General features: G+C 40.1%; 1 protein-coding gene across 1 annotated transcript in view; it reads left to right on the top strand.

Annotated features, from left to right (window-relative positions):
* The first annotated feature begins 259 nt into the window (after nucleotides 1–259).
* SNCAIP (synuclein, alpha interacting protein) overlaps nucleotides 260–14,509 on the top strand; it is a 153,006-nt gene continuing 138,756 nt past the window's right edge. Inside the window, exon 1 of the mRNA XM_011987782.1 lies at nucleotides 260–613. The gene's annotated coding sequence lies outside the window, so the exon portion shown is untranslated. The remainder of the gene's footprint in view (nucleotides 614–14,509) is intronic.

Raw genomic sequence — 14,509 nt, 5'->3', positions numbered from 1 at the left:
AACGGACCCCGCGGGGAGGCGAGGGGCGAGGAGCTGGCGGCTCAGCCTTTTCAAGTTTGCACCAGGCGACCCTGGCGGGTGTCGCCCCGTGCTCCCCAAGCCCGGGGCCCCCTTTGTGCCGCGAGTCTCGGCTGCTTGGGACAGCAGAGGCGTCTCTGCAGAAAGGGTTTGGGGGGAGGTCTCTATAGTAACAGTGGTGGCGGCAGCGGCTGTTTTACTGGGGAAAGGGGGAAACAACCCCCGCCTCTGTTTCCAAAGGATTGTTCTTTTCATTTGCCTGCCTCATGTGGTTCTTATTCTTGCTGCCACCCGGGATCGTATCGCAGGCAGGGATGGGCAGTGCCGCGGTTCGGAAGAGCTGAGGTAAGGAGGGGCGAAGTAATAGTAATAGCGACGGTACTAACAACGGTAGCAATAGCTGTAGAAGAGGGACGTCTGGTGTTGCTGCCGCCCCTCGCTCATCAGCACGGGCTCCCCGACTGCCCTGTCCAGCCCGGGCTCCGTCAGCCTCCCTCTAATGCTGTCCTGCGTCCCAGGCTGGTCCGCGTCAATTTCAGCGGGGACTGTTTCTCTCTTGGCCTTCTCTCTTGGCGATGACTTTCATCTGCAGGTGGTAAGTGGGGTGAACCCAATTTTGGCTATTGTCAAAGGCCACATTTTGTTTATTTCATTTTTACGAAAAGAAAAGAGGGAAAATTATGAGCCATTACTGGCAGCCATACAGTTTCCACAGGAAATACTAGCATTCTTTGAGGAACACGCTACTGCTTGCAGCGAAGAAAGTCTTAGGAAACAAAAAGGCAACAGCATTGTTGCTCATTTTCAATGGACCTCTAGGAGGGGGGGAAACGTGTTGTTTTTTCCTGTGGTAACGTTGCTTTCCTTGGGAAAGTTAATTAAGGAAGCATTACTGTCGGTGCCCCTTTTCACTTGCTGGAGGCAGGGTCCGATTCCTCTTGGCTGTTACTGACAAGTGCCCATCAAAGAGCCCAGAGGAAGAGAGAACTGCTGCAGGACAGTCTCGCCACACACCACGTGCCGTGGAGCCTGGCCAGGGTGCAGTTTGCAAAATGAAATAAGGGCTGTCTGGGGAGGTTTATGAGGATTACATGTGTGCAAAGTATGTCAGTTCTCCAAGGTGTCACTCTAAACACGTAATTTTCAAGCACTACTTTCGTTGCTGAATCTGCAGGAAGGGAAAAACCTAGTTTTCTTTTATGGAGCAGACATCTCAATTGGGAATGGGTTGAAATCTGTATTTCATTTGTACATATTGAAAATTTAAAAGGCAAAGAACAAGGTGTAGGAAAGCAGTATGCTAATGTGTACACATCTGGGAGAGAAAGTCTGTTGGCTGTTTCTGATGCATCTCAATGTTAAATTACATTCAGCATGGTTAGAGTACAAGGAGACACCTTTAAGGAGTCCTCAAGACTATTTGAAAGGTGCTGTATTTTGGTACTGATCGTGGAAGTCTCTCTAGAAAGGGAGTATTAACTGAGGATTACCCATAACTAAATATGTATGCATTAACAGGTCTGGAATCAGAAAGTAGAAGATAGTGCTTCTCTTAAGAATCTTTTGGACATGTCAGAATAAAATACAGAATGGGATTTTTGAAAAGAAGGGGTATAATTTTGAGTATAAATTTCATTTTCTCCATAGCAAGCGTTTCATGAAGAAAGGTTACAGATAGTAGATTTGAAATGATGCTGCATTCATGAATTTGACTGTTACCATTTGTTGATATCCAAAAGGAAGTGACTAGAGCAAATGCATTTCTCTGTCTACTTTGTCACAACTTTGCTAATTCCAGACAGTTGTTCTGGTGCAGGTGTACAGTGGAAATGCAAGCCAAGAAACTGTGTGTGCTATTGTTTTGGAAGAAATTGTAGCAGTACTTTACTGCTCTTAAGGGAAACCCACACAAACATCTAATACAAACAAATGATCCTTGATATTATCAGAAAAAGCCTGGAGCTGTTTTTCTTGCCAGATGTAAGGCATGTCTTGTCAAAAGAGGAAATCTCCCAAGGAGCAGGTGCATCATTATAGGAAACACAAGGGAATTTCTCTTTTAAATGCAAAATCTAATTGAATAGCAACAAGAGAATCAGTAACACTCTTAGAATAGAAGCTTTGTTTTTGGCAGTTTGTCAGGTTACAGTTGCAAACCACATAGGAGAAATATGTGTCTTGGGAGAAAAATGATATCCTGGTGAAAATCAAATAGTTGCTTCTGTGAAACTTTTACCCTTATGTACTTATTTCCTTGCGCCCATTTGATTTCTATGCAGATTCACTTGCAGGAAGTTATTTATGGAAAATGAATCAATAACTTGTTTGCTTATATCATATATACTATGCATGATTTTGCACTTTACGGGTTAGGTAACTAGATTTTATATTTTATGGTTTGCATCTTAGCTGTTTTTTACATTTTTGAAATTAATGATCAAAATATGTGTTAAAATAATTTTTAATTGATGTGACTGACAGCTGGGCCCTGGGAAAGTACTAATTGATTCCTAAATAGTTATTGTGCAATTACTTTTTGCTTATATGTAATACAGCAATATAAAATGCATAGTCTTTTCACAAGGAACGTTTTCATGGGAAATAGGACCCATGGAAAATTAAATGACACAAAACATCAAAGAACACATTTCATAATCGAGTGCCTAAGATGCTAAATAGTAATTGAAAATCTCTGAGGAGAGAGTGATCAAATTAGCTTAGATGTTATATCAGTTTTTCATTGCTGGATAACAAATCCCCACAAAATGCAGTTACTTAAAATTGCTACTATAGCTCATGATTCTGGTGGTCAGCAATTTGAGCTGGGCTCAGTAAGATGGTTCTTCTGCTATTCTCAGTTAGGTTCCCTGCTGGCGGTGTAACTGTGAATGGCTTTACTTATATGTCTGGCAGTTATCAGACTGTTGGCCAGGGTAACATAACAAGTGGCTGGGATATGTACCTCCCGTTCTCCGACAATCAATCCCCTCACCTTCTTTACGTGGCAAATCAAACAGTGTTGTAAGAGCAGCAAAAGAACAACCTGCAATGCAAAAGCAACTTTAAAGCCTCACCTTGAATCACATTAGCTACTCTCCCATTAGCCATATCAAATCAGAAGGTTACACCAGATTCAAGGGGTATAGAAAGAGTCCACTTATGATGAGAAGGAGCTGCAAAAAATTAGAGCCAGTTTTTGTGATCTACTACATGTTTGAGAATACGTGTATCTAGCAGGTGTTTTCTGCTGAAAATAATATGTTAGGAGAGCATATTGGAGCCTACTTATCAATAGCCCAGGATTTAGGTTAAGGAACTGTCCAGTAACTCATTGTCCTGCATTTTTTTTTTCTGTAAACCCCAGGTAGAGGAAGTATGACACAATGATAATAAATTTTAGTCATATCCTTCCGACAGTGGTGTTGGGATGGTTTGGAGACAGGGGGCTGGTGGCAGGGTGAGCTGGGCATTGTCGAAAGTTGATGGTTTTGACAAAAATGGAGGCAGGAAAATTGGAAAGGGATCGATCTGGGAGATCCCGTATTTAGGATGAGGTGACTGATTATAGGGAGTTAGTAAAAGCAAAAAGTCGAAATCATTCTGAGGTTTAAAAAAACTTAAGTGACTGAAAGAATGATTGTGCTTTTGTGAGAAATAGAGAAATCAATAAGTGATTTATTTGGGGGCAGGAGAAAAATTCAGTTCCAGAAAGTTTGATTAAAAGAGATAAATTGAATAGTACTTTATATTCTGTGAAAGTACTTTATAAGCTGCAGAGTAGGCTATGAATGTTAGCTATTGTTTAGTGTTTAAATCACAGTGCTCTATTGTATATAGTTAAGTTTCTTTAGGTGTATAGCAACAGAAAACAAAATACAACCTCAGGGATTCCCTAAGATGTCAAAGGGAAGTCAGAACCACTACTCTCAGGATGGAAACAGAACTTACCTAGGGAGTAGAACTGATGTTCTTTCTCCAAGGCACAGCTGAAGGTCTGCCCTTAGAGTGCTTTGCTCTTAAACTGAGCATACCAGGCAAAGAACACCTTTGACTTAATTTGAGTGCCATGCACACTCCTGAGCCAGTAGCACTGACTAACAGCCACACCAGGTGAGTACACAATGTGAAGTGGGTAAGTTCACCCTTAATGGACACTGGAGCACTGCTATCAGAAGTGGAGATGGACACAAGGTGACAAGACTAGCAAATGCTCACCCCAGATGAACACTTGAAGATTCATTTCGGCCTAGCCATGGGGAAGCAAGAGGTAACAAGGCAGGAGGTGACAACTTAGGCATATTTCCATAGAGTATAGGTGCGTGAATAACAGTTGAACCCATGCTCGTGGTGTAGTTTTCTTGCGGAAAATAAAGAAAAGAGGGTCTGGCACAATGCCTCATCCAGACTCCTTCATAAACGTTAATGGATGTTTTATTAGAAGGGAGAAGAATTCTAAACATGTTCTGCTCTGTCTTTCACCTAAAAACTCATGCAAGGTGCTGTTTCATCAGCCTCATTTTATGGCCAGACTGAAACTCAGGTGGTGCCCTTACCACCAAGTGCAGCTGTTAGGCCAGACAGAAACACCTGGCCTCTCCAACTTCACACAATTAGTCTGAACAGCATACACAGCTGCTCTTTATGGAACGGCCTTGGATGGACCAGCTCAAACCAAAGAATCCGTTTTTATCATTTTTATTGCACAAGTCTAAAACCCCTGAAGATACTCAATAAATGTTAATTGAATGAGTGGATGTGCCATTATCTGGTGCAGTACTGTTTTTTAAAACGGTCTGGTCTGACTTTTCATTATTAAGTGTAGAGTTTGCTATAAAGTCCCTAAGTGCCTTTTGTAGACTTAAATGTTTTAAGGTACTCTTGTCACAGTAATGTAGGTTTTTAAGATCCACCACTCATAAAAATAAACTATTTTTTTCTTTATTGAAACACAGTTGTCTTTAATCCTTGTGTTTGTCAGGACACTTGGTTGCAAATCACAGAAACCCAGTTTATACTTACTTAAGTAGGAAAGGGCATATACTGGCTATTATAAAGGAAAAGTTCAGAAAGGATCCAATTCTGATTTCCTCTTTTCTTCATGGTGGCAAAATTTTCATCTCTAGCTTTAGTCTTACTCCCTGAGAAAAAGAGAATTCAGGACTAACTTTAATTAGACCACTTTGATCACATGCATATGCTTGAACCAGACCCTATGGCTGGAGATTTGGACTATGCCACTTGACTTGGCTTTGATTATGAGACCAGTCCTGGGGGCTTTTGAAAGGGGAGAGTGGTATGTGTGAGGGCAGGTGGGAAGGAGTATATGGGAGTGAAGGAGGTATATGGGAGACTAGTCAGCAGACTCTTCTAAAGCATATAACCTGAGAGCAGGGAAGGGGTAGTTTTTAAAAGAAAATATTGAAAAGAAGAGATAGGAGATGATGTGCATGCAGAAACAGCAGATATCTATTAAATACGATTACACCTGTTTTCCATGACAGGCATATCATCCTCTCACTACACCCCCAAGCCAGAGACCTGGGAATGATCTCGATCTGACCTTCTCCCTTTCTTCATCCACCTAATCAGTCACCAAGACCTCCAGCTCCACTTGCTTTCATGTTTCACTCTTCCCGAGTCACCTCTACAAATGCTGCCTTCAGTCTCTCAGCTTTCAATCCATCCTCCTCACCGCTGCCTGCTTGCTCTTTCTAAAGAATAGATAAAATTGAATTATATAACTCCCTGCTAAGAACCATTCCAAACCTTGTCACAGTCCTGGAGAAAAGTCCAAGCTCTTACCATGAATTCCAAAATTCTCTGCAAGGTGAGTCCTGACTCCTACTGTGGGTGCAGGGGATGGGCAGGTGCTAGTATGTTCAGCAATGCCTCCTTCTAGCTGCCCATATTATCTCCATGCTGGGCTGACATGTATAACTTCAAAGTCTTTAAATGCTTCATTGCATGTGCTTTTACGTGTTGTCTCTGTGGAATATTATTTCTTCTTTCTCAAACTATGAACTATTAAACATTTAGTTATCCTTCCAAACTCATCTCAAGTGTTGCTTTTTCAAGGAGCCTCAGCTGAACATCCCCTCCCAGCCTCTCCCCACATCACACTTTATCCTGTGGTATGTATGACCTTGGATATACATGTCTGTCTCCCTCTGTAGATGAAATGTCTCAAGAGCTGGACTGACTTCCTTATCTTTGTGCATCCTGTGCTCGGTACAGTGCCTTGCCCACCATGTATCTCAATAATTTTTAAATAAATGAAAGAAAAATGTGCATTGAATCATTCATCTTTCATTTTTTCAGGTGATTTTCTTTAGGTATATTCTATTTGCTTTAACTTGATTTTCACATTTGCCTTTGGGATACTGGGACATGAAGACAGGTTTTCTTTGAAACTGCTGCTCAGACACTTTTTCAACAGTTTTCCCGTTGGTTTATATACTTATTTATTACTTGGTCACTCATAACAACCTTAAGGAGGAGGCTGGAAAATATCAGTGGCCCAGAGTAAATCTCTAGGCTAAAATCTATGGGTCAGAGACCAGATGAGGAATCATTTTCCCACTATCATCAGAGAGGATATTTAATAGTTAATATTTATGAGGCACTCTGTTTTGAGTACTTACAAGATGCCTTACAATTACTTTCTTATTTAGTTCTCACAGCCCTAGGAAGGAGGTGTTACTGTTATCATCCTTTTTTTTTTCACAGATGAGGAAACAAAGATTTAGAAATTTGAAGCAGCTTGTCTGCCACTAAGCTCCTTCTTCCTGGTGACTGCCAAGCTGCCAGACCTCACCTGAGTTGTTGGGGAGTAGAATAAAGCTTTGATTGGGCTCTTCCCATTCATTTGTTATGATTTTTATTGTTGTTCTTCTAAGATGAAGTAACCATCATCTTGAGAATAAAACATAGCTGCCTTCTTTGGTCATCAATCATATATATATATATATAAACTATGGAAAAAGATGTCTTTAAAGAGATAAGGGCTCCAGTACTATTGTTGAAATTAAGATCAATTTCTGACTTACAAATTCCAATCATCTTCCTGTGATACTGCTGCTGCCAGAAAATAAAAGCATCTTATGGAAGTTATACTGCTGCATATAAAATGCAGGCCTCTTGAGGAGGCACAGAAAAGCTTGGTTTTGAGAGTCATCCACAGAGCTATTCCATAGATAAATAAAAGAAGCTAAACACTTCGGAAGCCACAGAAGCTCAATACTTCTTAAACTGTTTTCAGTCTGAGAGCCTTAAGAGCATCATATGAAAGCTATGGATTCTTTCCTTGGAGAGAAAGGATATGCATGCATGCCTCACTTTGTATTTAATTTTAGGGATTTCAAGGATCTATTGAATCTCATCTGTGGATTTCCCGGGACTCCATGGACTCCAGGTTAAAGATTTAAGTTTTAAGATTTTTAAGATTTTTCCTTCTGCTAATGCAGAAGGAAGATATTAGTCATTGTTGAGTGTTTACTGTGTTTGACATGTAACCATTTATTCAGTGCTTACCAGATGCCAGCCCTTTTTGAAAGGTACATTATAGCTAAACCATGCATTATGAGTCCAGTTTTAAGCTATGGAGGAGAACGAGGTTCAGAGAGGGAACTTAGAGTCTCCCACTGGGCAAGTACTGAGAATAGAATTAAACAGAGAATCCAGGTTTGTATCACCACTACTTCCTGCTGCTTCCACACTCATTCATGCAACCAAGTGAGGCATAAGACCTGTGCCAATGAAATTTGGATCCTCTGTTGGTCCTGACTTCCCTCAGCCTTCAGCTTCTCTTGTTGAAAGTAAGTTAAGTGGCTGCTTTTGCCACAAGAGTTTCCTGGAATGTGTGCAGTGCAAGAGCAGTCGAGGGCTGGGAAGATCTCAGCTAACTCTCCTCCTTCACCTGTGACAACATTTTGACAGTAGGACAGATAACATCATTAGAGTGACAGCACTACTGGTTTGATCATCTTTAGGTAAGTTTCTACCTCTTACTCATTTCTGAGTACAGTTTGCACACTTGGAAACTTTAACTTAACAGATGCTCAACAGCAAAAATGACTGCAAATTCTCCATGTGACCTCCCTTCCACAGATATTTATTGAGGCCTGTATTCTGGGCTCTGTCCTCCAAGTTGTGGTCACAGCAGTAAGCAGACAGATGTGGATCCTGAGCTCATGGTATTTATAGCTAGCTTATATCTAGGTAGGAAGGGGGCTAATAAATAATTTAAATAAAGTGTGGTAAGTTTTATGAAAAAGGAAGTATCAAGAATTTATTCTATTCAAGTTTCTTCATTCTGTTCAGCTTAAAAATTCTGGTCACAAAACATTATATACTTCTCCAGCCCTTTCTTCCCCCAGGATGTTTAGAGCGCTTCAAGTTTCCAAAAACTTAGTTGACAGAGTCAGGGGGATACGCAGGCCAAGCAGTTAATCTCAGTCCCCCCTTTGCAGATGAGAAGGCAACAGTGACCAGATGACTTAACCATAGATGGGGTGAAGACAGGGGTAACTGGTTGGTCTGGTCCCCAGTAGAGCATTGCTCACTATAAATCACAAGCTGCTTCTAATTTATTTGAGATGTTGTTATCATGGCCTTTATGTTCTGGTCTCTCTTGCTGCAAATGAGTCCGGCAGGCAAGCACAACTCAGAAAGCAAATGTACCCTCTTTGTAGCCCCTAATGGGTCCTCCTGTTGTCTCTTTCTCATTCCATGGGCACTTCCCCCTCTTACCCACTTGCCCTGAGGCCGCCTCCCCAGGTTTTCTCCCGAAGCATTGTGTTGTGACTGCACCAACCTGCACTGGCAGATAGAAATGTAATGGGATTCACGAATGGGAGCCATGCAGGGAATTTCACATTTTCTAGCAAGCACGCTTAAAAAAGTAAAAGGGAACAGGTGACATCAATTTTAATAATATATCTTACCCAATATAGTCACAACGGTAGCATTTCCACGTGTAATCCATATAAAAAAATCATTAACCAAGAAGCTTACATTCTTTTTTTTCCCATATTACATCTTTGATATTTGGTATGTGTTTTTTACTTACCTCAATTCAGAATGGCCACCTTCCAATGTGGCCACAGGTGACTGGTGACCCCTGCAGTGGACTACAGGCTTGGACTTTGAGGAGACCCTGGGATGCCTAAGACAGACTCAGCAACCACCTCCTCAGTCTCCCTCGGCACTTAGCTCAGATCTTTATTGCTGCTCCAATAGAAGGTTCACAAGCTTGTTTTCTCAAACCTGGGCTCTTGAGGGAAGGGAATTTGTCTTTGTCGTCTTTCTATCCCTGGTGTAGAGTGCAGTGTTTAGAAGGCCCACCGTTGGCAGTGGGTACATAGTGAATCATTAATGAACAAAGGAGGGATAACTAACCCCAGGAGTTGAAGGGCTTGGTATATGGAGGCTCACCTGTCCAACCCCTGCTCCCTGACTATATTCCCTCATTGCAGGGGCTCCTGTTGCAATCTCCCAGCTTTGTCCAGTGCTGCAGAACCACATTGGAGTCAGACTGAATGGACAGGAAGCGTCTCTAGTCACACATCTAGGCTTCTAACCTAGAATTGTATTGAGGCTGTATACACCTTGTTTAGTTTTTGTTTCACCTCTTTTAATATCAAATACTAGAAGAACTTATAAGCAGTCTAGTATGTGAAATCATAAGTCTTATTTAACAGCATGAAAAAAGAAAAAAAGAAAAACAGAACAGACCAAACACAGAAACAAAAACTCGTCCAGTGAACAAGCCTCCTATTGAGATTGCAAACAAGGCCAACTGACATATAGAACATTAAATATACAAGAGAAGAGTAGCCTGCATCAGGGAGCTGTTAGAGTCATCACGATGAACTTTCTGTTTCCAGTGGTTTTAGAGTCATCACTACTCCCTCTGAGAGAACTGGAGATTTATATCCTGAGTCAATTTGCTTTTGCACATACAGTATTTAAATTTTGCAAGTGCTTCTAACCAACTAATGTGCATGCTAGCTTATCTACTTTACCCCCAAAGATAAGTGCACTTAGAATAATTCATATAACCCAATCTAAAAGATTGGTACTTCCGTAAACCATATTAACCACATATTCAAATAAATTCAAAGTTTGAAAATGGAGGAAAATATGTTTGGTCTGTTAAGTCATATAAACATTTTTAAAAGGGATTTTTACCTCAGAAAACAGCACGGTTACCTCAGGCCCACTTAAAGAGTACATTGGAATGGAAAGTTGAATAAGGTCTAACCTCAGTTTGACCATTGATTACCAGTTTCAACCTGGAGAGCTCACTGACCTGCTTTGAGTTTTTGTTTCTGAGTGCATACAGGAAAAATAAATCCTGCTGTCACACACTATGTTTTAGGAGGATGAATGAAGTCTAGAAAATGTTTTAAGCAATTCCTCAAAAAAGATATTTGGAACAGTTTGAGGGTGAGGTAGCTTGCCAGTATTTCTGCAAAGTAAAATCTTAAAAATAATAGCGTACATCCTATAGCAGATAACTAAACATTAGCCATGTTTAAGTAATTTGATGATCTCGTCTTTAGTAAGACAAGGACAGTTCAAGATAGAGTTTTGCATCTGTTGGCTACAGTTTTGGGAATGCTGCTTTCATTTGGGATTCTTAAAAAAGAATTCGTGCCTCTTCGCAACTAAAATATATTTCTTCAAAGATGACGGCTCTGGTGTTCTGTGTTGGTGTAATTGAAAACCTATAAAAAGGCTGAGAGCTACTTTTGAATTGGCTCAGTGAACTTGGACTGGATTTGTCGAAGTGGTGAAAGGTTTAAAAGAATTTTCATAAATGAGGTCTCCAAGCTGTGTTTTAACCATAGAATTCCAATGAACTCCAAGGCCCGTGAACTCGGGCAACAACACCTCAGAGAAGAGCAGTCATATCAAGATGAAAATAAGTGATTCATTTTCATTCCCCACATTCTGCAGACGTAAGCACACTTAGCCACTGATAATCATAATTTAGCAGTACTGTTGTGCACTAAAAATACAATTTAAAAGTCTAATCTTTAATTAAGTTGAGTGTTCACAGATTAACGTGGTTACAAATCTTGGGCACTGGATGTAGTACAGTGTTTACTCCTGTTGCTAGGAAATACAGCAGAGCTATTTGAAAGTTACAGATTGATTTGGTGAGAAGGATGTGAGCCTCTCCCAGTAACAGACTTGCTCATTGCTTCTCTCTTATGTAATGTATGTAAATGCATTTCATGCAGCAGAAGTCCTGTGCATTCAAAGCTTTTGTTGGCAATGGAAGCACAGGTGTGTGCACCTAAGTCAACGTTCAGAGGATATTTGAAAAAGTGATCTTACGTAGAACTCCTGGATAAAATAAGTATCACGAAGTGTGAGGATTTGAGTTTTTACTGAAATGAAGTTTTCTATTTGTTAGAGTTACCAAGAAAATAGAGTGTTCTTTAAAATCTAATTGTCATGAGGCTAATTGATGGCTTTGCATTCCTGCCATTAGTGGGAAGCTGTCAAATTAGTATGGAAATTCGATCCAGGTTGATGGTTTTCCAAAATTATTAAAATGTGCATGTAGGAAACTAACTCTGCTTTACTTTTCTTTCTCCTCCCCCGCCAACCCCCTCCCTGCTTTGGCAAACCTTGTTATGTGACACATCATACAATAGTTATTAAAAATGCAAAGATGATTCTTACACAGCATGAAAAGGAGTAGCTACGTGCCAGTTCACTTGCCTTGTCCCTGAAAAAGATGAAAGATTGCTATGTGCTATTTCAGTCAGGACCAGGCGTGAAAGAGTGGCCTCCCCAAGCCCAAAAAGAGGACTAAGAAAAAACCCACAGGGAAAAATTTCTATTTGATCTATTTGAGGCAGGCCCTTGCACAAAGGGACTGGTATTTCAAAGCAGGGTCCTTCCTAAGAGATGGAAAAATAGCAGAATACATAATTGTCTCAAGGAACAAAATCAGGAGTAGGATGACATGTGCTTATTGTGAAATTATATCCTACATCCAAGCTTAGAACAACCTGGATAGAATTAGGGCAGGGTCCTGCTGGGGACCAGAGTCACAACTCTACTCCAGCATGTGTGCTCATGACCTCTCAGTAATTAACACACTTTTACTCGCCCTGTGGATGATTATGGACTCATTCTTGTAGAAAGCCAGTTGTTGATTTTGGTATGAATTATTTTCTCAATGTATATGAGTATCTATCACAGTGTCTGGTATGTACCGTATGATCAATATATGTCTGTGGAACAAATGAGTCCTTCAACATGTCTCACAAGTAAATGTGTTCCTAATATAAGCTTTAAGGCTTATTCCATTGCAGCTAATAGAGGTTAGGGGCTTGTTTCACAAAAGATATCATGTTACCTGTTATTTACACTCAGAACATCCATCTGAGGCACAGTGCTGTCAAACAAGTAGGCAAAATGCCATGTGATGGAAGGTTTCACTGCTCAGCCACTAGTAGTAATAGCTGATGGAGTTGTAAGATGTTTAAGACCTGCCTTTATAGAACATTTGATTCTAGAAGAGAATTTGGAGCTTTGACAATAATGAGATGGAAAAGTAAGATAAAACTGACACATGGATTACAAGTTTCTTAAGGGTATTAATTCTAGTCATTCCCCCATCTCCCAAAACACCTGACACCATACAAATGACATGGGATCAAGGTGGTGGAAAGGAGGCAGAATAACATAATAACTGATTATGAGCATGGGCTTGAACCACAGAGCAAGGCCTGGCTCAGCGGCTATGTGTGATTTGAAACAGCTTATAGAACCCCTCAGTATTTTGATATGATTTCTTCCTTTTTTTATCAACAGATATCTATTGATTTTCTCATTTATTCAAGGCAAGTTTGGGACACTTGGGATAAAATAAGAATAGTGGATATCAGATCCATTCTGCCTGTCTCCACCTGCTCTGTGTAATAAGATGGCTGACCAGCCTTATGAAATCCAATCAGCAGGCTCCCTTGTTCTCTGGCTTCCGGTTGGGTTTGGCCAATGGGATGGATCAGCAAACGATTAACAAACAGGTAGGGAGGGAGAGGTTTGGGTATTTTATTCCCTGGGCTCCCACCTTACCAGATCACCTCTGCCTACTATAAAGCACATGTGCTTGCAGGCAGCTGTCTCCCTACGGCTGTTCTCTGGGTCCTGGTAACTGTGCCCTCCCCAAGCAACTTCAAGCTGATAACTGCTCCCTTTTAGTCTCACTAGCTCAGGGTACTACGTCATTGTTTGTAGTTTCTCTAAACCTTGGCCACAGCTTTGCAAATGCCCTTTTTACTAAACAACTCTCAAATTGCATTTGAGTATGCCATCTATTTTCTTTGGGGAAGCTGACTGACACAGTGATTACCAGTCTCAGAGGACACTTTAAGAATGGCATGATTTATCAGGAATTTAGTATAACTATTAGCTCTTATTATGCATTCAACAAAGGATTATTGTCATCATTAGCTTTTTTTTCACAAAGTATTGTTTGCAATATTTTTGCATTCTTTAATTTTTTTAAGTGAGAAGGAATATATTACCTTACAAATGTTAAATACGGGGGAAAATAAAACAGAGATCAAGGGCTAAGGTCACACAGTGCTTCAGTGGCAGAACTAAAAAGTGAAGTGAGTGTTTCCTACCTTGTTTCTTTGCACAGCATACACGGTTACAACATGTCTGGAAGAGAAAGTTGCAACTTCAAAGTTAAGTAAATTAAAACATAACCTAATTGGGATAATTGGGTATGCTTAAACTAATAAACTCTATTTGTGACCACTAAATAATAATTGGGGTGAAATATTGATGACTCAGCATCTTCAACTTAATTACTATAAGGGCTGGGGCTAAGCATTTTCACATTTATATCCTTCTGGTAGTTTTAAGACAAATGATCCTTAGGAATGAATTTCTTGTAGGCTCTTAAGAGTAGAACTGTTTATAAGCAACACTGAATAGGAGACCAGCATTCTAATGCTTGTGTAGTAGGTTTTTCTACTCCTATATATTTGTCTGACTTCTGTCTTAGAGCTCTCATTCATAAGCCACATAAAGTAGGTCACTCTGTGATACTTAGAGTCATCTTATCTATAACTTATGGTATACTCATTAACCTGTTTTTCAAGAATGAAAAGTAACAAATTCCCTAAAGAAGTAGTGGTCGTCCTGAAAAATAAAACATACTACTACAACTTCTTTCCATTTGATAATAAATTTGTCATAGTTATTGAAATTTCAAACCTCATGAGTGTATCTTTCATGGCCTTGGAAAAATTGTCCAAGTATTCTATTACAGAATAGAAAGAAAGGGAACTTCAGAAATGTCTCCTTATGTCTCCTTTTTTTTTTTTCTTTTTTTTTTTTTTTTACAATTAAGTAGAGTCAAGGGAGGAATAGCAATTTGCAAGGTCTTTTGATGTCAGCCCAAATAAGGATTTATAGATTGTCCCTTCTGTGTAAGGAGCTGAGTAGACAAAAACAA

Source organism: Mandrillus leucophaeus, unplaced genomic scaffold, assembly GCF_000951045.1.
Source record: "Mandrillus leucophaeus isolate KB7577 unplaced genomic scaffold, Mleu.le_1.0 Scaffold316, whole genome shotgun sequence".
NCBI classification, from domain to species: domain Eukaryota; kingdom Metazoa; phylum Chordata; class Mammalia; order Primates; family Cercopithecidae; genus Mandrillus; species Mandrillus leucophaeus.
Note: the sequence above shows the minus strand (reverse complement) of the source record. Positions and strands in the feature narration are given on the sequence as shown.